This window comes from Giraffa tippelskirchi, chromosome 11, assembly GCF_054371585.1.
Source record: "Giraffa tippelskirchi isolate mGirTip1 chromosome 11, T2T-mGirTip1v1.2.pri, whole genome shotgun sequence".
Classification (NCBI taxonomy): Eukaryota; Metazoa; Chordata; class Mammalia; order Artiodactyla; family Giraffidae; genus Giraffa; species Giraffa tippelskirchi.
In genome coordinates, this window is record NC_137285.1 from 17,544,389 (window position 1) to 17,568,894 (window position 24,506).

Genomic DNA, 24,506 nt, shown 5'->3' on the forward strand with positions numbered 1-24,506 from the left:
GATCATCAAAAAAGCAAGAGAGTTTGAGAAAAAACATCTACTTCTGCCTTATTAACTATGCCAAAGCCTCTGGCTGTGTGAATCACAACAAACTGTGGAAAATTCTGAAGGAGATGGGAATACCAGACCATCTGACCTGCCTCTTGAGAAACCTGTATGCAGGTCAAGAAGCAACAGTTAGAACTGGACATGGAACAACAGACTGGTTCCAAATCGGGAAAGGAGTATGTCAAGGCTGTTCATTGTCACCCTGCTTATTTAACTTCTATGCAGAGTACATCATGAGAAACGCTGGGCTGGAAGAAACACAAGCTGGAATCAAGATTGCTGGGAGAAATATCAATAACCTCAGATATGCAGATGATACCACCCTTATGGCAGAAAGTGAAGAAGAACTAAAGAGCCTCTTGATGAAAGTGAAAGAGGAGAGTGAAAAAGTTGGCTTAAAGCTCAACATTCAGAAAACTAAGATCACGGCATCCAGTCCCATCACTTCATGGCAAATAGATGGGGAAACAATGGTAACAGTGAGAGACTTTATTTTGGGGGGCTCCAAAATCACTGCAGATGATGACTGCAGCCATGAAATTAAAAGACACTCCTTGGAAGAAAAGTTATGATCAACCTAGATGGCATATTAAAAAGCAGAGATGTTACTTTGCCAACAAAGGTCTGTCTAGTCAAGGCTATGGTTTTTCCAGTGGTCATATATGGATGTGAGAGTTGGACTATAAAGAAAACTGAGTGCCAACGAATTGATGCTTTTGAACTGTGGTGTTGGAGAAGACTCTTGAGAGTCCCTTGGACTGCAAGGAGATCCAACCAGTCCATCCTAAAGGAGATCAGTCCTGAATATACATTGGAAGGACTGATATTGAAGCTGAAACTCCAATACTTTGGCCACCTGCTGCAAAGAACTGACTCATTGGAAAAGACCCTGATGCTGGTAAAGATTGAAGGCAGGTGGAGAACGGAATGACAGAGGATAAGATGGTTGGACGGCATCACCAACTCAATGGACATGAGTTTGCGTAAACTACAGGAGTTGGTGATGGACAGGGAGGCCTGGTGTACTGCAGTCCATGGGGTCACAAAGAGTAGGACATGACTGAGCGACTGAACTGAACTGAACTAAAGGTGAAAGAGGAGAGTGAAAAAGCTTGCTTAAAACTCAACATTCAAAAAACTAAGATCATGGCATCCGGTCCCATCACTTCATGGCAAATAGATGTGGGAAGAAAGGAAAGAGTGGCAGACTTTATTTTCTTGGGCTCCAAAATCATTGCAAATGGACACTGCAGCCGTGAGATTAAAAAGAACTTGCTTTTTGTAAGAAAAGCTATGACAAACCTAGACAATGTGTTAAAAAGCAGAGACATCACTTTGCCAACAAAGGTCTATATAGTCAAAGCTATGGTTTTTCCAGTAGTCATATATGGATGTGACAGTTGAACCATAAAGAAGGCTGAGCACCAAAGAATTGATGCTTTCAAGCTGTGGTGATGGAGAAGACTCTTGAGCCCCATGGACTGCAAAGAGATCAAACCAGTCAATCCTAAAGGAAATCAACCCCGAATGTTCATTGGAAGGACTCGTGCTGAAGCTGAAGCTCTAATATTTTGGCCACCTGATGTGAAGAACTGACTCATTAGAAATGACCCTGATTCTGGGAAAGATTGAGGTCAGGAGGAGAAGGGTGCGACAGAGGATGAGATGGTTGGATGGCATCATTGACTCAATGGACATGAGTTTGAGCAAACTCCAGGAGATAATTAAGGACAGGGAAGCCTGGAGTGCTGCAGTCCATGGGGTTGCAAAGAGTCGAACATGACAGCGACTGAACAATGAACAACATCACAGATGAGGACACTGAGGCTCAGAGATGATGTAACTTGCCTAGGATTAAATAACCAGAGAATTGATTAAAATTCCAGGCAGAGTCCTCTGAATTTCTCCACTCCCTACTCCTACTGAGCTGACCTATCTGCTCTGACCTTCTAGCCTCTCTTTAGTCTGGAAACTTCCCTAAAAGAAGAAGTCTGGCTTTAGAGGCCAAGTCCGCCCCTATGAGAGTCACTGACAGTCCCATTCCTCCCAATTACCAGGGAGGCAAATGGCCACATATGCATCCTATGTATTCTGGAGGGCTATAGGATTAAGATAATCTCAGGGAGGCAATAAACACATTGGAAATAAAGCTAATTAAAGAGCATCCGCTAATCATGGGATCCTGTATCAGAAAACTTGCATCTGCTGGGGTTGCTAAGTGGCATGAAGGTGGAGAGAACCTGGCCGGCTAGGCCTCATCCCACTGCTGAAGCGTCACCGCAGAGTGGAGGGACAGATGGTGGCCCAGACAAGAGACGAATGTAAAAGACAGATTAGACACAGGAAATTGTGTACTCCATATTTTATTTAAAAGTCAGTCACTGGGAAATGGCTGCCCAATGATGCTACTGGTAGCGGAGTTAAGTTCTGATGTGGCATGGTGTTGGCAGCCAGAACTCAGGGGGTTAACAGCCATGGGGTTTTAACCCTGAATTCATGGCTGCCTGGCTGTGTGGCTTAAATTCAGGTGCTTAACCTCTCTGGACATCAGCATCCTCCTCTTGAAAACAGGAGGGATAATAATCTACCGATGGCTGATGGTGTCACTGATCCCAACTCTTCACCTTTCCCTCTATCCATGAACAGTTGCCACGTGACTTAGCAGAGTCTACCTCAATGTGGGCAGGGCATATGCCCCTCATGCTAGAGCTTGGGTCTGACCACATGACCTGCTTTGGCCAACAGGATGAGCTGGAAGTGTTGGCATGCCAGTTCTGAGCCCACCTCTCAAGACATGTACCTTGAACTATTGCCTTTGCCAGGGAAGAAACATGCCTCCCCAACTGGTCCTAAGAGGAGGATGCAAGACTCAAGGGTAGGAAGGAGCCTGGCTTCCTGGATCACACATGGAGGACAGCATCCACCATCTAGGAACACCTGCCAAGGATCATGCCATGGCTGTGAAACACGTCTCTCATGCTGAGCCACTGCACACTGGGTCTGTTTGCTGCTGCAGCAAGTGCATCCCATGCTATCTCACCGGTAGGCTAGTCCCTGCACCCCTTCCTGAGCCAGCTCTTTGTTTTACCAACCTTGATTTTCCCCCACAGTCACCCAACCTGGACACCATGGGGCTTTGTGCTCTCAGCCTGCTGTGACTTTCTGGACCTAAGACTGTGAGCTCCCTGAAATCAGACCTTGGAGTAGGAAAAGATGTTCTAGGGCAATGGGGAGAAGGTGGAAGAAGGGTCTGTGGGTACTGAGGACAGAGTGGATCTGAACCCTGTTTCCTCAAACCACTGCTAGACCTCAGAGGTGAAGCAGTTCATGGTGTGTCTAAGCCATGGGGATCCCAGGCAAGGGCTTCTGCATTCAGAGCCCATTCCTTGTATCGGCAGAGCCTGTGTCTAGGGTGTGATGGTGGGCAGGGACTGCAACACCACAGGTACCTCCATATGCATGTGTATTGACTGCAAAGATGAGCAGTCCCTAGGAAAGTAGTTTCTTCTCCCTGGCCCTCAACACTCATATTTTAGGGGACCTCAGTGGCAACCCACTCCAGTGTTCTTGCCTGGAGAATCTCAGGGATGGGGGAGCCTGCTGGGCTGCCGTCTATGGGGTTGCACAGAGTCGGACACAACTGAAGCGACTTAGCAGCAGCAGGGGGCATCTTGCTTTAAGAAAACTGATATATGCTCTTGCCAAATAAAATTTGCCTTCAAGAAAAAAAGAAAAAACCAAACATGACACATGGAGATTGGCGCTTATCCAAATGATCAGTAGTCATCTTCAACAATCCTTGAGTACCCGCTCGCCACCAGGGGCATTTGCTATGATCTCAGATCCTAATGGTGGCCCTGCAAGGAAAGGAGGTTCAGGAAAAGGAAGAATTTCCAGGGCCACAGGCTCTGTTAGAGTCGTGAATGTCAACCTGTTTGGAAAGTTGGTGTTTCTGAAAAACAAAAACTTAAATATCCAAGAGTGGCCCTGCCTAAAGAGATCCCTTTCTAGAACTCCATGTGACAGCCTTCCTTCTCCAAGGGGGGGTAGAATGGAGAGGAAGGAACCCCACTTTTCCCCATTCATCCAAGACATTGTCTTTTCCTCCACCCAGTTATCCCCACCTTGATCTCCTCTACAATCTTCTTCCACAAGGGAGTGGAATGGTCAGATCCACCAAAAACTAGTTCTATTTTTCCATGTCTTCGAGGAAGTCTCAGTTTTGCTCTTAAGACCTTTAAAACTGACTGAATCAGGCCCACTCAAATTATATAGATGACTTAAGGTCAATTAATTATAGACTTCAATCACATTTATAAAATGTCTTCACATCACCCAGATTAATGTCTGAATAATTGGCACTATCATCTAGTCAATAATTTGACACATCAAACCAACCATCACATATCTCCTTGGTAAATCCCTGTGGCATCCACAAGTTGGGTGCTTGTTGACCAGACCATACTGTCAATGTGAACCAGTCATGGCTTTTTCAATTGGATGAACTTAATCAAAAGAATGGATTTGTTGGCTCCCATATCCCAAAAGAGCAGGAGTTTGGTTGCAAACACCCCAGGCTAGGCCCTCAGCACAGCCTAGACTTTCTTTTGCGGCCTTCCATCTGCTTCTATCTGAATGTTGGCTTGATTTTGCTCCTTTTACTCTGTTCACAAGTCTGAAACCATGGCTCCAGTAGTTCTGGAAGCATATCTTTATGAGGTCAAGGGAAAAGGCTGACTGGCCAAGCCTAGGTCACAGAGGGTGGGATCTGTCAACCATGGGGAGCAGGCAGATAGCACATGCAGGGACACCAGCAGGAGGCTGTAAGCTGGGCAGCTGCCCAGGTATGCACAGCTCTGTACCTTCCAAAGTGTGGTACGTGAGCTTCCAGATGTTTCTAGAGCATACATGGAACATTCTACAAATTTCGAATTCCATGGGAAGGAAGCCCATCCTCTTTTAAATGTCCTTCGGTCTTTCTGAGTGCTCCAAAGGACAAGCTCCACTTAGTTGTTATCATGTCTACAATGCTTCTGTCCCTGAAAAAAAATCTCTCAGGCTCAGTTCATCTGGCAGGCAAGAATTTAATTCATTACTTTACTCTAAATGTATTTACTTATATGTAGTTATTTTCTATTTATGGCAAGAGATGGTAGTTTCCCACTTAGAGTAGTGATAGAAAGTTTCCTTTTACAAAAACATTTAAGTAAAAAGTGAGCCAGGCTAGAGCAAAATATTAAGTAAATAATAATAGATGGTACATGGAGACAGGAAAAATTGTGTCTAAGGATGGGATAGACTTAAAGGTTATGTTGGGTGATGGCCTTGGCTTTGATATTAGACATTCAGAATTTAAATCCAGGTCACACTCACTATGTAAATCTGGGCAAGCCACTAAAATTGAGTTTCATTTTCCTTATCTATAAAATGGAGATGGTAATAATAATCATCAAACTTCATAACTCACTTTATCCAACCCCCTTAGGGCCAGGTGTATTTAGGAATTCAGAAATTCTCAAATGTTTAGAGTACCACATACCTTATATTACCTGCAGAACTTAGGCAGCACCACATGACCCAGCACACTGACATTTCTACAGAAAATGGATGACCATTCACATCAAGCATTGAATTTTGTTTTTTTGTTGTCTTAAGTCTACACATTGCACCAATCCTGGGCAGATTTTTCAGCCAAATGAGTTTGCTACAAACTTGAAAATAAAAACTTTCATATTCCAGAGGTTTGGAACAAGACTAGTGAGACTAAAAGCACCTTAGTCAAGCCCATGCAGCGCTATGACAAAGCAAGGAGCCACCAGAGCAGGGGAGGGAGGGTTTAGAGAGAACAAGCGTGAAATGTGCACCAATCCCAAGAGAAATTATAAAGAGGAGATTATAAAAGCTCCCCAAGATTTCTCAGAAATCTCCTCCTCCCGTGACCTGTCCTTCCCCTTCCTCCTTCTCCTCTACTTCCTCTTCTTCCTCTTCCTCCTCCCTCTTCCTATTCTTCTTGGTCCTCTTCCTCCCATTGCCTTTGCTGGTGATCAGCTTAGGAGTGGACATGTGACTAAGTTATAGCCAATGAGATGTGAGGGAAGATCTGCTGAAATGCTTCTGTAGATGTCTCTGTACCTATTTGTGATACCTGGTGCAGGGGCAGCCATTTTAGGGTCATAATGGGAGGCAGGCTGCAGGTACAAGCCACACAAAGAAGGCCAGGGTAGAGAATTGATGTCCCATAGCCACTGATCACACCAAGCTTGGACTTGCCTACTTCTGCACTTCCCGTAAAAGATAAAGAAAACCTATTATAATTTTAGCCACTTTGAGTTGGAATTATGTGTATTGCAGAAGGGCATTAATTTGGATATTAAAGGAAAGTATAAATCTGGAAGGTGAGAAAATGTGGGGAGTCGCAAGTTATAAGAAGGCTATGTATAAGCAAGGTTGGATTTTAAAGGCTAATATTGTAACAGGAGGAAAAGGAGCAGGGCACAACTTTTGAAAGAACGACATAGCCCGAGGACACAACATAAACCGATTAGAATCAAATGGGACCAAGATGGCCTCAAGACTAGACCTTGATCCTCAATCAGCAAGTGAAATGACACACCCAGAGGTGCCATGACAGTTCCAAAGCACTGTTAAAAGACCACGGAGTGGGCGGTGGCCCAAACCCTGGAAATCTCCACCCCTTCTCAAAAATAGTTGGAATAATCCTCCCACTCATCAGCATATGAAATTACCCAGCCTATAGAAACTAACCAGGCCACATTTCAAGGCTGTACTTGTCCTCTACAATGACCCACACTCTGTAGAGTATGCATCTCTCTAAATCTGAATAAATCCACTTATTACCTATCACTTTGTCTCTCACTGACTTCTTTCTGCGATGAGACATCAAGAACCCGAGCTTCATTAGGTCCTGAAACCAGGTACCATGGGTTTTGGCTGGGTTTGAGTCCCAGCCATGTGGGTTCAAGTTCTAAGCAGGGTTTTGGCTGGGTTCAAATCCCAGCCACGTGGGTTTGAGTCCAAAACTGGGTTTTGGCTGCATTCAAGTCCCAGCACATGGGTTCAAGTCCCAATCTGAGGTCAATGGTTTCAATATCAGATAGATGACACTATGGGAAGGTGGAGGGGGCCAGTGAGAGAGCTGGCATGGGCTGGACTGTGAGGATGGTTTCATGAAAGAGTTTGGGAAACTTCCTAGACTTCACCAAAAACTTCATGGTTCCATTTTTGTATTCTTAGTGGAGGGCAAATAATTAAGCTCAAGTCCAGAGTCCCTTAAATTCCTTCCCAGGATCATAGATGTTCCCTCTACCAGGAAAGAAATCTAGGCTGAGTAGTCAGGAAGATTCTAGGTAGATGAAAAGCCTCAGCAGTGTTCCGGGCTTGTCTGGCCTTCAACGTGTGATTTTGAGAGTTGGAAGCGCGAAGATTATAACTCAGAATGGCACGCGGGTGTGAAGCCGGCTGCCTTGCCAGCTATTTGCCTGTATTTAAAACACATATGGGTGATATTTTTAAATATCTTTGCTGTGTGATTGAAAAACATTGCAGTTGCTACTTCATGGACGTGGGTTTTTATGCAAACCCAGGGATGGAATGATGAGTGTATGTTGTACCTACGTGGGCTTTGCTGGAGAGAAGTAAGGACAGAATGGCACAGCCTGCCTAAATGTCGGGCAGAGAATTGGGGCTGGGCCATTCAACATTTAACTTGGGTGTGGGGGCTGCTGGCAAAGCTCCTTGGTTTTCCTTCTTTTCATCCCTTCCAACTCTCCCTCCAAAGGGTTTGGGTGGGGCTACTCCCCCAGCTCTGGGAATGGGCATGTGACCCAGACTGGCCAATTAGATCACTCCAACATCTTTGCCCCAGTGATTGGTTATGTCCTTAGCTCATGTCCTAAGGCAAGTCAGTGAAACTCAACTGTGAGACTCTTAGGAACTACTGGGAAAGAATCACTTCCCTCCTGCTCTTGTTGCTGAGCTGAGAGGAGGTATACCTGGGACTGCCTAAGGGCATTTTTGTCACCACCTGGGGAAAGCCTGATGGAAATAAAGCCAAGATGGGGGCAAAGAGCCTGAGAGATGAACAGAATCCTGGACCCAGACATGCCTGAAATCTAAGATCAGACTTCTTTGGTTGCACTTAGAAAAAAATTTGTGGTAAACTCTATTTAAGGGACTTCCCTGGTGGTCCAGGGATTAAGAACCTGCCTTCCAATGCAGGGGATGTGGGTTCGATCCCTAGTCAGGGAACTAAGATCCCACATGCTATGGAGCAACTAAGCTGTGCACCATAATAACTAAGCCTGTGCCACAACTAGTAGTCGCCCATGCGGTACGACTACTAAGCCTACAATGGCTGAGAAACTCACACACTATAGGGAAGAGCCCTCAAGCCCCAAGGAAGACCCAAAGCAGCCTAAAATAAATAAATATTACAAAATATATATATTTAACATAAAATGTCATTTTACCCATTTCTAAATATACAATTCAGTGACATTAATTATAATCACAATGCTGTGCAACCATCATCACTATCTTTTTCCAAAATCTTCAGCCCACAGACAAAAACTCTGTACCCATTATGCAGTAACTTCCCATCCCATAATAAGATTCCTAATTTAAAATATGGGCTTCCCTGGTGGCTCAGAACGTAAAGAATCTGCCCGCAATGCAGGAGACTTGGGTTCAATCTCTGGGTCAGGAAGATCCCCTGCAGAAAGGAGTGGCTATGCACTTCAGTATTTTTGCCTGGAGAATTCCATGGACAGAGGAACCTAGGGGACTATAGTCCATGGGGTTGCAAACAATGGGACAAGGCTGAGCAACAAACACTTTCTTTTTTAAATTATGTGTGTGTGTGTGTGTGTGTGTGCTAAGTCACTTCGGTCACGTCCCATTCTTTGCAACCTTACAAACTGTAGCCCACCAGGGTTAGTCTGGTTTCTCTCGCTTAGCATAATGCATTTAAGGTTCATCCATGTTGTTAGCACATCAGTAATTGTTTCTTTCTATTGCTGAGGAATAAATACATTGCATGTATCCATTCACCAGTCTATCTCCATTCACCAGTTGAGGGACATTTATCTACTTCTGTGCTCTGAATTTACTTGAGTCTATAAATCCCTTTCTTTTCTTAAGCTATTCCAGTTAAATTTCAGTCACCTGCAACGACCATAATGTTGACAATATATCAGAGAAAGCGACTTCCTCTCTCTGAAATTTTTTCTTTCATCTATAAAATCAGAGTGTATTATTCAAATGGTTTTGAGGGTTACAGAAATCTTGACTCAAAATTGTTTGAAAGAGACAATTATTTTCTCACATACCAGGGAGTTCTGAAATGGAGAAGATCTCAAAACAGGTAATTCTTGTAATTTGCAGTTCAAGTCCAGAGGCAGGCAGTTTCCATGGCTCCACTCTGCAGTCCTCTGGACTTTCCCCACAGGGCAAAGCAAGATGGCAGCAGAGACTCCACATGACAGAGCTCACAGAAGTTCTCTCAGAGGCCCCGGGAGACTTCCTCCAGAATCTCTGCCCACGAACTTACCCTTAGATCTCACTGTCAAGAATCGAGTTACACACTTATTCTGAGTAAGAGAAGAAAAGGGAAGGATTACCCTGCCCGGGGCGTGGGTCCATGTTTCCTGGAGAAGCTGCTTGGTGGGGAGGGAGCTAGGAATTGAACAAAATGGGAGAAGAAAGATGGAAAAGGGTGTTCTAACGTCAGTTGACAGTATCTACTACATAATATAACAATAGCTGCTTGGCTACCACACAAGGGTGTTGTGAGGGTCCAAAAGTATCAGTTCTTAGTTAATCTTCTGTGACAATGGAGACAAGTCATAATTCTCTTCAATGTTATAAGAGAGTGTGATGCAGATCTTCCCAAATCCAAGAGAATCAGAAGACATCAGCACAGATTGGAAATACTGAAAAAGTTCTAGCTAACACATTTGAATTAGTCACATGCTTCTGGTTGCAAGAGACAGAAACATACCTCACACTAGCTTAAGCCAAACGTGGTTTATTAGTTTAATGGTATGATGAGCTTTGGGCACAGCTGGATCAAGAGCCTCTGAGGTTGAATTTTAGACATTATCACTCTCCTTCCCTGTTGGCTTTGTTCTCAGACAGGCTTCTCTGCAAGGTGGCTAAGATGGCTTCTGGCAACCCAGGTGTCTGTCCTACCAGGGTAACAGCCCCAGGGAAAAGAGAGCGCCTCTTTCCAAAGGTTCCATCAGAAATCCTGGGGAAAACTCTCCTTTCTCCAGGTCAGATCTGGACCCTTGAGCCATCAATCCTAGTGGGAGGGTATTTGGAATGGTACCTTTGGGAGGTAACTAGGTTTAGATTAGGTGATGAGGCTAGGGCCTCCATGATAATATTGATACCTTTATAAGAAGAGACATCAGAGCACACGCCCCTCCTCCTTCTCTCTCTCTCTCCTTTCCCTCTCTCTGCCATACTGCTACTGCTGCTACTGCTAAGTCGCTTCAGTCATGTCCGACTCTGTGCGTCCCCATAGACGGCAGCCCACCAGGCTCTGCCGTCCCTGAGATTCTCCAGGCAAGAACACTGGAGTGGGTTGCCATTTCCTTCTCCAATGCATGAAAGTGAAAAGTGAAAGCAAAGTCGCTCAGTCGTGTCCGACCCCTAGCGTCCCCATGGACTGCAGCCCACCAGGCTCCTCCGTTCATTGGGATTTTCCAGGCAAGAGTACTGGAGTGGGGTACCATTGCTTTCTCTGCCATACTAGGACACAGCAAAAAGATGACCATCTGTAAACCGGGTTGAGAGCCCTCACCAGATCCTAAACATGATAGCACACCGATCTGAGACTTCCAGTGTCCAGAACTATGAGAAAATAGTTGTTTAATCCCCCCAGGTTATGGTATTTTGTTATGGTAGTCTGAACTGACTAATACAGCAGTGAATTTAGAGCAATCATTGTTGACTGGTTACCTGCTGAGTGCCAGGCCCTGTGCAGAATATTGAAGTTCATTAGCTGGGTCTCAGCCCACAGGGAGTTTGGAATCTAGAAATAGTATTAAAATATTAATGATGAATCCCTTCTATCTTCTCTGTAAATTTGAGATCACTTTTATTTAAGAAAAGAGAATTCTAACTCAATCAATAACCTCTTTGCACTTTCTTCCTCTATCCATCTGTCTCTGGAAACGGACTAGCACGTAGACCACAGAGCTTTACATCCATCTCTCCATAGTTATTTCCATGCATGCCAAGAGAAAACAAAAATGACAGCTATAAAGAGATACAGCAGATGCTCTTAAGTGCCCTGTGTTCAGAGCTTTTCATGTCTAACCTCGTTTAATCTTCAGACCAGTCTGTAAGGCAGACGTTATTAGTTTCATTATCCAAATGAGGAAGCTGAGAGGCCCAGAGAGGCAAAGTGACTTACCCAAGATCACACAGCTGTGAAGTCAGGGTGAGGTTTGAACCCTTTGAATCAGGTCTTTCTGATCTTAAGGTCTTAATTCCCATCAGCTTCCTTGGCTAATCAGTGCTATGGAGGAATTCATAAAATAGACACTCATCCAAAGTTGAGACATTATAATGACCTAGATTTCTCTATGATAAGGATGGCCACCACTAAGGAAGGTGGCTGTAATGTGGATGAATGCACTAAGAACTTTTATCAACTCTCAAAGAGAAAACATGTTACTTTTGTTACTCATAAGATAGTCTCTACTCTGTGCCAGTCAGACCACATGTTTTAACTCTTCCCCTCACAATCCTTTGAGGTAAGTCCTAGCATCATTCCCATTTTCAAGATGAGAAAGTAGAGGCTCAGTTGAGCCAAAGCAATGGGTGAATGAGTGAAATTAGGACATCTCATCACTGTAAATCTTTGCAAGAGGAATAAATGTCCCAAACCCTTGAGGTTCTAGAATCTCCTGAGTCTATATTCAAAGAGAAAGGAGCAAGATGGAAATTTAGAACAAAATTCTCCTCTCATAGAAGGAAGATGCTGGTTGTCAACTGCAAGTTCTAGGGAAATGCCTTGAGACCCGCCCCCACCCCCACCCCCAGGTCCCTGGGGTTCTGTGGTTGGATCTGGGAACTCTGAAAGTCTCCTTGAACAGACTTAGAGCTGATGGAGTGGGGAGAGAGCAGGCTTATAAGGGACTCTCACAGGAAATGCAACAATAGCAGTGTTGTGCCCCGTGAGAGCTGCAAACAGCATCCTCAGCAACAGGGAATATGGGTATGAATACGCTTGAGCTGTTCTGCCACCTAAATGTGCATAATGAAAAAAAACATATAAAAATGTAATAAAATAGGTCTGTGAATTCAGCCTTAAAAAATCATGTGCATCTGGGTCTTGTCCTGAAGGAAAAAAGAAAATCCCATGACCAGTTTGGTGGAGTTGGATGACGGGAGTGGTTAAAAGGTTATTTATTATTTGATTTTGTGTTTTTCAGAAAGATAATGCTCATTGTTAAAACTTCAAGCAATGTACATGTAACGGTATATAAAGAATGCTTCTAGCTACAAGTAACAGTAAACTTAAAAAACAATGGTTTAAAAGATGAGTAAACATGCAAGCATGGTCAGTCGTGTCTGCCTCTTTGTGACCCTATGGACTGTAACCCACCAGGTTCGTCTGTCCATGGAATTTTCCAGACAAGAATATTGGAATGGGTTGCCATTTCCTGCTCCAGGGTATCTTCCTAATCCAGGGATCAAACCTATGTCTCCTGCATCTCCTGTACTGCCAGGCAGATTCTTTCTCACTGAGCCACATATGAAGCCTAAAAGATGAGTATTTATTGTTAATTACCAGGAAGCCTAAGGTAGGAGGTTCTGGGCTTGGTTTGCGTGTTCTCAGTCGTTCAGTCATGTCCGACTCTTTGGGACTCTATGGACTGTAGCCTGCCAGGGCCCTCTGTCCATGGGGATTCTCCAGGCAAGAATAGTGGAGTGGGTTACCATGCCCTCCTCCAGGGGATATTCCTGACTCAGCGATTGAAACCATGTCTCATGTCTGCTTCATTGGCAGACAGGTTCTTTACAACTAGCGCCACCTGCAAAGCCTTAGAGGACTTGGTTTAAGGACTTGGTATCAATAAGAACTCAGACCCCTCTGCTCTTTCTGTCTTGCTCTACTCAGTGTGTAGGTAATGTCTCCTCTCATGGTCACAAGATAGCTGCCACAGCTCCAGATATCAGGTCCTCATGTCACAGTCTCAAGCAGTAAGGAAGGGGATATGATTATGCTAAAGAGAATCTTGTATTCTTTAATTAAAGAGAAAGATCTTTTCCAGAAACTGTCCCCTTCCTCCACAAAGTTAGATGGGCCTCTCTCCAAACCTTAGCTCTCCCGCTTTATCTCTCTGAGCCTCAATTTTCCCATCCTGGAAATGGGGATAATAGTAGTACCTTCCTCAGAGGGTGTTGCGAGAATTAAAAGAGAAAAAACTTCGTGTCCAGTAAGCACTCAGGAGCTGTGCTAGTATCTTCCACTTCCCTACCATATTCACCCTTCTTGACCTATCTCCAGCTTATTCTGTGATGCCTCGGGACTGCAACAACCGTCTTTCTTTTCCTTTGGCTTTTGGTTGATTTGGCCAATGGGAAGTATAGTATCAACAGGAGTTCAAGAGGGAAGATAGAGAAGTTGAGTATTTATTCCCTAGCTCCTTCTCTGTGGTATTGCTGGGGAGGCAGTTTCTCTAGTGATAGCCACAGCTTCTCTCTCTCTGCCAGCTGCCTGGTAATGCCCACTGGGTAAGAGCTCCCTAAGGTTACTAGCCCCAGGGCGCGGCACCATTGTTTTTCTAAACCTGCCCTCTCCTTAGTAAATAGTCTCTTTATTCAACACTTCTTGAAATACCAGTTTGAGTGCATTATCTTTTCCTGCCAGGACCTGGACTGATTCAAAACATGATCTTTTTTTTTCCAAAGTAAATTATTTGCAAACTTCAGTATTTTATTAGTAGTGACAAGTGATCTGTGTCACACTTCATGATTAAGAATCACCAATCCTCTTGGTCAAAAAGTCGGTAAAGTGGGATGTTTGATTGAGTTGGCTGTTATAATCATGAATTAAATCTAAATCCTTGGGCTTCTGGCCATATCTGAGGCACAATATTTTTTACATGATAATAGTTTTGGGGGAAAAAAAGAAAAGACAATTTTACATTCATATGCCCTGAACTCGTTGCTGCATATTCTTGACATCCTTCAGTTAAATGGAAAACACCAGGTTTTGAAACTGTATTGATTTCAGTGGGCATATATTATTTTACTGTAAGTACCAATGTCTGTTGTACTTAATATACAATGGATTAATTTAAAATGCATTAGTTTAATAAAAATGCATAAAATAGAATAGAATTGCATTAGCTTCAATAAAAAATTCAATTTCATAAATATTATCTCGTGTTAAAATGCATTGATTTCCAGGAAAATATATTGGTCAAAGGTAATTTACATTGCTTTGAATGGAAATGCGCCAGTCTCCATACATATGTATTAGTTTAGTCAAACGTATCCAATTGTGTAAAATATCGGTTAGGCTGAAATGGATTCCAACCCTGTTTGTTGTTGTTGTTGTTGTTGTTTTAGTCTCTTTGGCTGAATAAATATTTGCCATGCTCGCTTTAGTGTAGCCTAGATCCTGTGAGCCTGAGGAACATTCTGGTAACCCACTGGTTTGTGGATTGGGACTTCTGCAGCAGTTAAGACTCCCTTGGTGGCAGGTAAGGTGTATTCACCTTCCCTACCAAGGCTGGGTGTGGGATATAAGCTGGTGATCCAAGCAAAGGGCCCAGAAGTCCTCATGAGGACTGACTGGAGCCACACCCAGACTAGGAAAATGTAGACTTTGACTACGGAAGGAGAAGCTGGAAGGGAGCTATGTTATGGGAGGCAAATAGGGACCAGAAGCAGGTGAGCTAAACCCAGAGCTCAGGGTCAGCAGGATACAGGATCACAGCTGGGGCTCTGGAGTCTCCCAGAGTTCAAATCTTGAACCTGCCACTTCCTGTGTGTCCTTCGCCAAGTCACTTAACCTCTCTGAGTCTCTGTTACTCCCAGGTATTATGTCAAACACCAAGTACTTTCCATATACTGATTTATTTAATCATCACCACAACTTACAAGTGTCCTGTTCCAGATCACACAGCTAGCAGAGTGGTAGAGCTGGGATTTGAACCCCAAATCCCTCTAGATCTCAGCCACTAGACTGCCTCCAATAATTCTATGTAAAGTGTGAAGTGTGTGGTCACTCAGTTGTGTCCAGCTCTTTGCGACCCCATGGACTGTAGTCTGTCCATGGAATTCTGTATCCCATCAGACTTCTCTGTCCATGGAATTCTCCAGGCAAGAATACCGGAGAGGGTTGCCATTTCCTTCTCCAGGGGATCTTCTCAACCCAGGGATCGAACCCAGGTCTCCTGCGTTGAAGGCAGATTCTTTACCCTCTGAGCCACCAGGGGTGGCTTGGGGTACATTGGGGTAATTAAAGGAGGTATCTAATCCCTGTTCTTTGGCTTCTGAGGAAACTTTGGATAAATGACTTTGTCTCTTTAAATCTCAGTTCCTTCATCTGTTAAATAGGTATAATGACAGTATCTATCTCCTACAGCTCACAGAGACGTGGTAGGAGCACAACAAACATCAGACCCTCACACAACAAAAAGCCACCACTTTTCAGAGCCTTTAATACACTAATGTGAGTCCTGAATCCCTAAAGTGGGGAACAAGTAGGTAGATAAACCTACCCACAGGGTCACAAAGTGTCGGACACGACTGAGCGACTGAACTGAACTGAACTGAACTGAACTGAACCGACCCAGGAGGACGCTGAAGAAGGAAAGAACCACAATATGGAGAGACTTAGAGAAGGAGAAACTGCCCTGAGTTCCATTTCGCAAAGTGTGGGACCCCTCCCTCAGTGATATGTGAGTTGCCTTTGCTTTCTACAGATGGACATTTTTCAAAACTTTTTATTTGGAAAAAAATTACAACAGAAGAGTTATAAGAAGAGTACCGTGAACTCTCTGAACTTCTCCAGATTTGCCAAATGTTGACATTTTGCCACATTTGCTTTATTTTTCTCTCCGTCTGTATGTGTATATATATCTTTCTATATATATGTTTCCTCCTGAACCATTTGAGAGTTAATGCAATCACCAGCACAGTCCTTTACACACAAGAGATCAGTGTTTGTCTTCTAAGAACAAGGTCATTCTCATTCGTAACTATTGTACAACTGTCACATGCCGGAAACTTAGCAGTGATATGGTTCTAGAATCTGAGTTTTAAGATTTCGTGTTGAAATTTCACCAAATGAAATAGTGACATAAAATTGAACCATATTTTATAATCATTATTTTTCCATTCAGGGATCTTATCCAGGATCACACATTGAAATTAACTGTCCCTTCTTTTAGCCTCCTTTAACCTGGACCTGTGCTTCAGCCTTCCTTTGTCTTTCTCAAGGCTGATATTTTTGAAGAGTCCATTTTGGAGACCATCTCTCAGTTTGGGTTTGTCTGGTGTTTCCTTGGCATTAGAATCAAGTTATGGGGACTTCCCTGGTGATCCAATGGTTAAGAATCTGCCTGTCAATACAAGGGACATGGGTTTGATCCCTGGTCTGGGAAGATACCACAGGGCAACTAAGTCCGTGCACCATGACTACTGAGCCCATGCACCTGGAGTTCGTGCTCCACAACAAGAGAAGCCACCGCAATGAGAAGTGTGTGCACCGAAACTAGAGAGTAGCTCCCCCTCGCCGCAACTAAAAGTCCACGTGCAGCAATGAAGACCCAGCGCAGCCAAAAATAAATAAATAAAAAAGATTCAAGTTACACACTTTTGGCAAGAACACCACTGAAGTAATGCTGTATCCTTCTCAGTGGATCATATCAGGAGGCCCCTGACGGCTGTTTGTCCCGTTTCTGGTGTTGTAAACTCTGACTTCCTGGATGGGGTGGTATCTGTTAGGTTTCTCCACTCTGATTTTTTCCCTTTGTAATTAGTAAGAAATCTATGTAGGAGGTACATATTTACTTTTATGTTCCATTCTGTTTCTGCAAAGGAAAACTTTAGTGTTTCATTTACAGTTGCAAAATAAAGTTTCTTTCTTCAAAACACGTATTAAAAGTAAAAAAAAAAAAAGTGAGTCAATTTGAAGAAAAGTATAAAATAAGTGACAATAATGGTGGTTTGTGGATATGGCAAAATACTGTGACATGTGGTACTCAAATGGCTGTTTTAGTTACTCAGTCATGTCCAGCTCTTTGCGACCCCATGGACTGTAGCCGCCAGTCTCTTCAGTCCCTGGAACACGCCAGGCAAGAACACTGGAGTGGGTAGCCATTCTCTTCTTTGGGGGATCCTCCTGACCCAGGGATCGAACATGGGTCTCCTGCATTGCAGGAAGATTCTTCACCATCTGAACCACCAGGGAAGCCCATTTTAGGGACACAGGATAGTAAATGTTTAACCTACCAAGTAGGGGAACAGTCATTTCAAGAAAATACAGGAGAGAGGAGAGGGAATCCCTGGGGTCTTCAGAGACTCAGAGTGTCTTCTATGCTGTCCAGTGCATCCCCCTCCCCCGGGGCCTGTAGTCCCTGCCTCCAGTTTCTGTCTGGCCTTGCAGGCCTGGGCAGGCGGACTTGAAGACGATCACTTCAGTACCCCCTAGCTGGCACTGCCAGGGGAGCCACCAGCTGCTCTGGGAGGCCCTGAGGATTCACAGAAAACCCACTGGTCCATGGAAACCCACTCAACAATCCACACAGACTAGCATCCTGCAGGAAGAGGCCCTCCCAGTACCTTATAGAATCAGAGGTGTGGACAACATGGACGGCAGACCTGGTGTTGCTCTTCTGGACACAAACTGCAGGTGCAGTCTTGCAAGGGACTATGAATACTTGAAGTAGCAGGGCCACCAAGGATGTGGCTGGCAGTGGCCAGCTTTTGAGGGAAAGACCTGCAGCCTGGGAGGAAAAAGCAAATGCAACTTGGTACTTGTTCTTGGGGTATCAGAGGCCCAGATGCTGCCTGGATTAGCCCTCAAAAGTGGCCTCTTGAACTGCAAGAAAGACTGTCCCTTCAGGCCCTGACCAACACTTGAAACTTGTGCCCAGAAGTTGCCCACCAGATGCCCCTGCCACGCTGGTATCTACAGCTAGAATCCAGGTGGGTTGGTGCAAGGGAAATGTGGGTTAATTTCAGGATTTTGGCAGAATGCAGAGGAAATAGATTCACATTTGAGTCCAGGAAGGGCAGTGGATAAGGACACAGGCTTCTCATTTAATCACTGCTGGATGTCGGCCGTGGTGCTTGGGAACACCCACCCAACTCTGAGTCTTCTCATCTGTAGAAGGGGATAGTAATATTGTCTTAATATTGCTTACTCCCTTGTGAGGACCACAGGAAGGAAGTGAATAAAGAACTTGGCATAATGCCAGGCACGTTATAAGCAGTCATTACATTTGTAGCTATTATTATTGTTGTTAATCAAATCAGTTACTTGGAACAGCCTGATGAAAAGTCATTCAGGTGAACAGGGGCTCCTTGAAAGTAGGAATCATTTTGCATTCATCTCTGTACCACCAGTACCTACACCAGGGCCTGGCCTAGAGGAGGTACATAGTAATGATGGTTAATAAGAATAATCATAATTGCCCATATTTTTGGAACATTTATTGTTTTTCAAGCCCTAGTGAAACCCTGTACATGTATTATTGCATTCAAGCCTCAAAACCTCTCTCTGCCCTTATACACTGCTGGTGGGGATGCAAAATTGTGCAGCCACTGTGGAAAATGGTCTGGAAGTTTCTCCAAACTTCAAACATAAAGTTACCATACAACCCGGCAACTCCACACCTAAGTACCCATCCTAAAGAACTGGAAAACAGATATTCAAACAAATATGTTTCTTTTGAGGGTGATGAAAATGGTTCAGGGCTTCCCACGTGGCTCAGTGGTTAAAATTCCACCTGCCAGTGCAGGAGACGCAGGATCCTTGTGTTGGGATCGATCCCTTGGTTGGGAAGGTCCCCTGGAGGAGGAAATGGCAATCCACTCTAGTAGTCTTGCCTGAAAAATCCCATGAACAGAGGAGCCTGGTGGGCTACAGTCCATGGGGTCACAAAGAGTCGGATAGGACTGAGCATGTGTAAGCCCGAAAATGGTTTAAAACAGTAAATTTTTTAATCAATAGTCAAAAACTTTTTTAAACGTGAGAGTTTTACATACACACACATACATGCACACACACTTGGCCATGTAAAAGTAATGTTAGTGTTATTTAATACATTCACAATGTTATACAACCACCTCTATCTAGTTCCAGAACATTTTCATTACTTCAAGTGGATACTCCACACCCATTAACAACCACTCCCCATTCCCTTCTCCTCACCAGCCCCTGGCAACCGCCAGTCAGCTTTCTGTCTCTATGAATTTACCTATTCTGGACAGTTCACATGCATAGAATCAGATATGTGGCCTGTTGTGTCTGGTTTCTATCAATCACACCACATAATGTTTGCAAGGTTTATCTACGGTGCCGCATCTATAACTCCTTCTTACAGCTGAATAATATTTCATTGTACGGATAGGCTATAATTGGTTTACCCATTCATCTATTGATGGATGTGTGGGTTTTCCCACCTTTTGGCTATTGTGCATAGTGTTCCTATGAACATGTGTGCTCATGTATTTGAGTATGTTTTTCAATTCTCTGGGTCTCTATGGCATTGGTGGGTTTTAAGCAGGGCTCATGTGCGGGTAGTGAGTTGTCTTTGAGTGTGTGTGTGTGTAGGGGGTGTCCCAGCAGGAGCCCAGGGAGGTGGCTGTAGCAGCCATCCAGGTAAAGGACCACGCTGGCCTGGATTGTAACAGTGTCAGCAAGATGGACAGCAGCAGAATGTTTTGGAAGAGGAGAGAGACAAGGCAAAGGGGATTTCTTCCCTCGGGCCTGCCAGCTCTGGCCACTAGATGTGGGACCCTGAAAGTGATATAAGCCCCAGGGCTCTGTCAACAGCCACAGCAGCTCTCTGACCTGCATGGAACTGTATTCAGTGTGGGCCACGTACCTGGGAATCAGCCTCAAATTAACTGACATTGGTTTTGTGACAGACCAAGGAGGTGGGCACCAACAGACGACTTGTCATGGCTGCAGGCATCTGCATTTGAGGACTGAGAATGCAGAGAACATGTGGCTGGTGGAGTCAGCCAGGGAGGTGAGAGGCGGAACGGGGCAGGGAGCCTCTGGGTGTAGCTGGATCCGGTGAAGCTGTTTGTATTAATAAAAATGGAGGACTGAGGCCTGTGGCTTCTTCAGGTAGGAAGGCTGCTGGTCTGATAAACTGCAACAACCCTGCTCCTCCGTGAAGGCACGGCTGCCAACCAGCTGTGTGGACTTAGGCAAGTTAATCAGCCTCTCTGATCCTTAGCTTCCTCCTCTTTAACACAGGACTGACAATCCACCACTTTCTTCAGAAGGCTGGGGTGAGAACTAAACTAGAAATGCATGTGAGTCACCTCGAGTACAATCATTTATCAATTTCTTTATGGCTTGTGTGTAACTGGATCATGAATTGGTCATAAAAAGCTGGGTTCAAATCCCAGGGTGGCCACTTGCTAGCTGTGCAGCTCAGGCAAGTCTCATAGCCACTCTGACCCTCAATATCTACATCTGTAAAATGAGAAAAGCATTAGGATGTACCCAGTGGGGTTGTCATGAGGGCTAAGTGAGGGGCTGTTGAATGGAAAGTGCTCAGGCCAGTTCTTGGCACATGATATTCACTCCGGCCATCCATGAGAGCCTCAGGGATTACGACTTTCCTCCCTAGTTTTACTAAACCCCGAGTCAGCAACAAAGAACAGAGGCTCAGAATCCAGAGTCAGACCTGGGTCCAAATTCTGACGTTACTTTCTATGTGGCCATAGAAGGTTATTATACTTCTTCTAGCCCTAATTCCCATTCATTCATTTCCCCATTTATTCATGCAACACTTACTGAACAATGACCTTATGCCAAGCAGTCTTTCAAGTATGTGGCTTGTAGCAATTCATGGGACTCCTACAACAACCTTAAACAAGGTAGGTGCTGTTATTATCTCCATTTTACAGGCGGGGAGTTGAGGACCAGCAAGAGAAAGTCACTGCCCCAGTGACACAGCTGGTTAGTGAAAAAGTGAGGATTCAAATCTGGGCCACCTGGCCCCGGAGTCCACACTCTCAACGTTTGGGGGCTAGGTTTCCTCTCTGCAAATTGGAAGATTTCCTTTCCTCCTATAGTTGCTGGGAAGATTAAATAAAACCCAACCTTTGTAAGCATAGCACAGTGACTGGTCCTCATGGAGGGGGTCAGTAAAAGGGAGCTATTCTTTTATTATTTTATTTTTTGGCTTGATACATCTCTATGCCTTTGTACTTCACTGCCTTCTCTACCTGGTTCACTTCAGATTATCTTTCAAGCCCCCAATTCAAGGGTGACCTCCTCTAGGAAGGCTTCCATGACCTTGCTAAGTGCCTTCTGTGGAGTTTCCACAGTCCATGGGGTTACCAAACTGCTGTAGATCTGACCACATGATTCTACAACTTTCTCCTCCCCTCTAACACAGGGCAGAGGCTGTGCCTTCTCCTTTGTATCCCTGGCTCCTGGTACAGCCCCGAGCCAGCGTGGATGCTTGCTCATGGACTGGGTGCTCATTTGCTCAACAAAGTGTTTTGAGCACTGACGGTATGTCAGGCTCTGGGGTATTAGCATGTGGCTTTGTTGAATGACTAAAGGGCCCTCCCCAATTTCTGTGCCCACCTGGCCCTCTCCCTGTGAGTGCTACTCCCCCGTGTATACCTGCTAAGGTAGCACCTTCTGAAAGATCTTCATACCTTCCTGGGAGTGGACCAGGGAAGGTTCTAGGGCCAAGCTCTCCAAGTGTGACTCCTCCACCCCAGTTCCAGATACCCAGCAACCTGGCTCTCCTCCCTGTGTCTCCCTGAAGCCCCCAGGCCTCCCTGAGCCCAACCTCTCTCCTGAAACGGCCCCTGAGCCCAACCTCTCTCCTGAAACGGAGTTTCCTGTGGCTTCACATTACATCTCCCCAGAGCACAGGCTCGTTTCTCCAATCTGTCACCGGATGCACCAACTCTCCAGGCTAAAAATATCCTTGACATTTTTGAAGGCCTGTTAGGGCTGGAGCTGCCCTCCTGAAGGTTGTGAGTTTCTTTGCAAATCGATGCAGGTGGTGCAGTAGTCACAGGCTGACTGAGGGCAGCTACCTCAGTCACAGCTTGGTTTCACCCAGTGGATGGGCTTGCCTGCTTTCCTGACATCCCTCCCTGACTCTGAGCTCCTGGAGATTAAGGATCAGGGCTCATTCACTGCCATGTCCTCACACAGCTGGCATACAGTAGAGGCTCAATAAATGTTTGCTGAGTAATACACAGTAGTTATGAACAGGGACTCTGGAGCCAAACTGCTGTTGTTCAGTCACTAAACTGTGTCTTTGCGACCCCATGGACTACAGCACGCCAGGCTCCTCTGTCCTACACTGTCTCCAGGAGTTTGCTCAGATTTGTGTTCATTGAGTCAGTGATGTTATCCAACCATCTTATCCTCTGCCGTCCTCTTCTCCTTTTGCCTTTAATCTTTTCCAGCATCAGGGTCTTTTCCAATAAGTCAGCTCTTATCATCATGGGGCCAAAGTATTGGAACTTCAGCTTCAGCATCAGTCCTTCCAGTGAATATTCAGGGATAATTTCTTTTAGGATTGACTGGTTTGATCTCCTTGCAGTCCAAGGGACTCTCAAGAATCTTCTACAGCACCACAATTTGAAAGCACCAATCCTTAAGCACAGTCTTCTTGATGGGCCAACCCTCACATCTGTATATGACTACTGGAAAAACCATAGCTTTGACGACACGAACCTTTGTCAGTAAAATGATGTCTCTGGAGTCAAATTACTTGGGTTCAAATTCTGGCTCTATTTCTGACAGGGTGGCCACTCGGCCTTCATTTTCTCATCTGTTAAATGGAAGTACTAAAAGCATCCAGAACATAGACTTGTTAGGAGAAATAAATGACCACTCTAGGTGGCAATGGCAACCCACTCCAGTACTCTTGCCTGGAAAATCCCATGGATAGAGGAGCCTGGTGGGCTGCAGTCCATGGGGTCGCGAAGAGTCGGACACGACTGAGCAACTTCATTTTCACTTTTCACTTTCATGCATTGGAGAAGGAAATGGCAACCCACTCCAGTGTTCTTGCCTGGAGAATCTCAGGGACGGCAGAGCCTGGTGGGCTGCTGTCTATGGGGTCGCACAGAGTCAGACACGACTGAAGCGACTTAGCAGCAGCAGCAGCAGTAGGTATAGTTTCTAGAGCTTGACATGGTAAAAACAGCATGAGTTGTTCATCATTAGCATTAATATTATTGTCATCATCTTTATCATCAAGAATCTAGCTTTCCTTATCATTCCACTTGCTTTCCTCTATGGTCTTTATTCTCAGACAGGTTCTCCCTCACAATGACAAAATGGCTGCCAGGCACTCAAGCTTACATCCCATCCCTCAAAAGTCCTGGTCTAAAGAGAACTTGTCTTTTCCTTCCCCAAAATTCCAGCTGAAATACTGGAGTGGCTTTCTTCAACCTAGCTTTGAGCTTTGCCCTTTACGGTAACAGTATCTGGAACCAGGGAGATGGGCTGTTCATATTAGCTAATGGTGGGTCATGTGTCAATCTGGGAAGCAATCACTGTAGCCAGAAGGATGGCATGCTCTGATCGGTCAGGTCTGACACCAATCATTGTGTACAAGAGAATAAAATGCTCTTATTGGTGGGCCTGGGTCACATGGTTATCAGGAACGAATCCTCTGATCTAGGCAGATAAAAATGCTCTGATTGGTCAGCACTAAGTCATGTGCCCATCCCTGGAGCCAACGGTGGAAGTAGACTTCACCCAAGTGCTTAGGCTTTGGAGAAAGAAGGGAGGGTTTCTGTTCCAAGATGTAGGAATGGATGGGGGCAGGTGCAAACAGCTGCTTCAGACAATAACAACCCCAAAGTGGAACAAAACCCTTTGTTCCTTTCCCCCAGAACACCTCCCACTCAAGATTGTCCTGTATGGTGGCTTTTACTGGACATGATAGCTTCAACGGTGTATGTGTGGTTACATCACACTGTGTACACAACTGAAGATTAAATATTAGATCTCTCAATTCTTAAAAGCCCTCCAGGCTTTCCCTCCCAGAGGCCTCAGAGAATGGCCTTGTTCCTCTTCCTCTGGCTTGTCCAAAGTAAGAGTATCTCTACAGGCAGGCACTTTGCATTTTCTCTCTCTCTGTCCATACTCATGTCTTGCTGTGTCAGGTCACATAAAATAGATTCTGAATAAACTTTCTCCCACCTTCTCCTGCCCCTGGTCTCCTCTCTGCCTTTAGTTT

General features: G+C 44.9%; 1 protein-coding gene and 2 long non-coding RNA genes across 4 annotated transcripts in view; 1 reads left to right on the forward strand and 2 right to left on the reverse strand.

The window, feature by feature from the left end:
* Positions 1-24,506, reverse strand: part of CCDC63 (coiled-coil domain containing 63) — a 150,945-nt gene that overhangs the window by 10,830 nt on the left and 115,609 nt on the right. Inside the window, exon 10 of one of the 2 annotated variants that reach the window (XR_014068496.1) lies at positions 17,881-18,044. The exons of the other annotated variant lie outside the window; for it this stretch is intronic. The gene's annotated coding sequence lies outside the window, so the exon portion shown is untranslated. The remainder of the gene's footprint in view (positions 1-17,880; positions 18,045-24,506) is intronic. 2 annotated transcript variants of the gene reach the window in all.
* LOC145525906 (uncharacterized) lies at positions 2,398-4,717 on the reverse strand. Its single transcript, XR_014068498.1, has 2 exons — positions 4,447-4,717; positions 2,398-3,905 (listed from the first exon to the last, which is right to left on the reverse strand). It is a non-coding gene; the product is annotated as an uncharacterized LOC145525906 (long non-coding RNA).
* LOC145525905 (uncharacterized) lies at positions 4,807-6,912 on the forward strand. The gene is made up of 2 exons (XR_014068497.1): positions 4,807-5,124; positions 6,525-6,912. It is a non-coding gene; the product is annotated as an uncharacterized LOC145525905 (long non-coding RNA).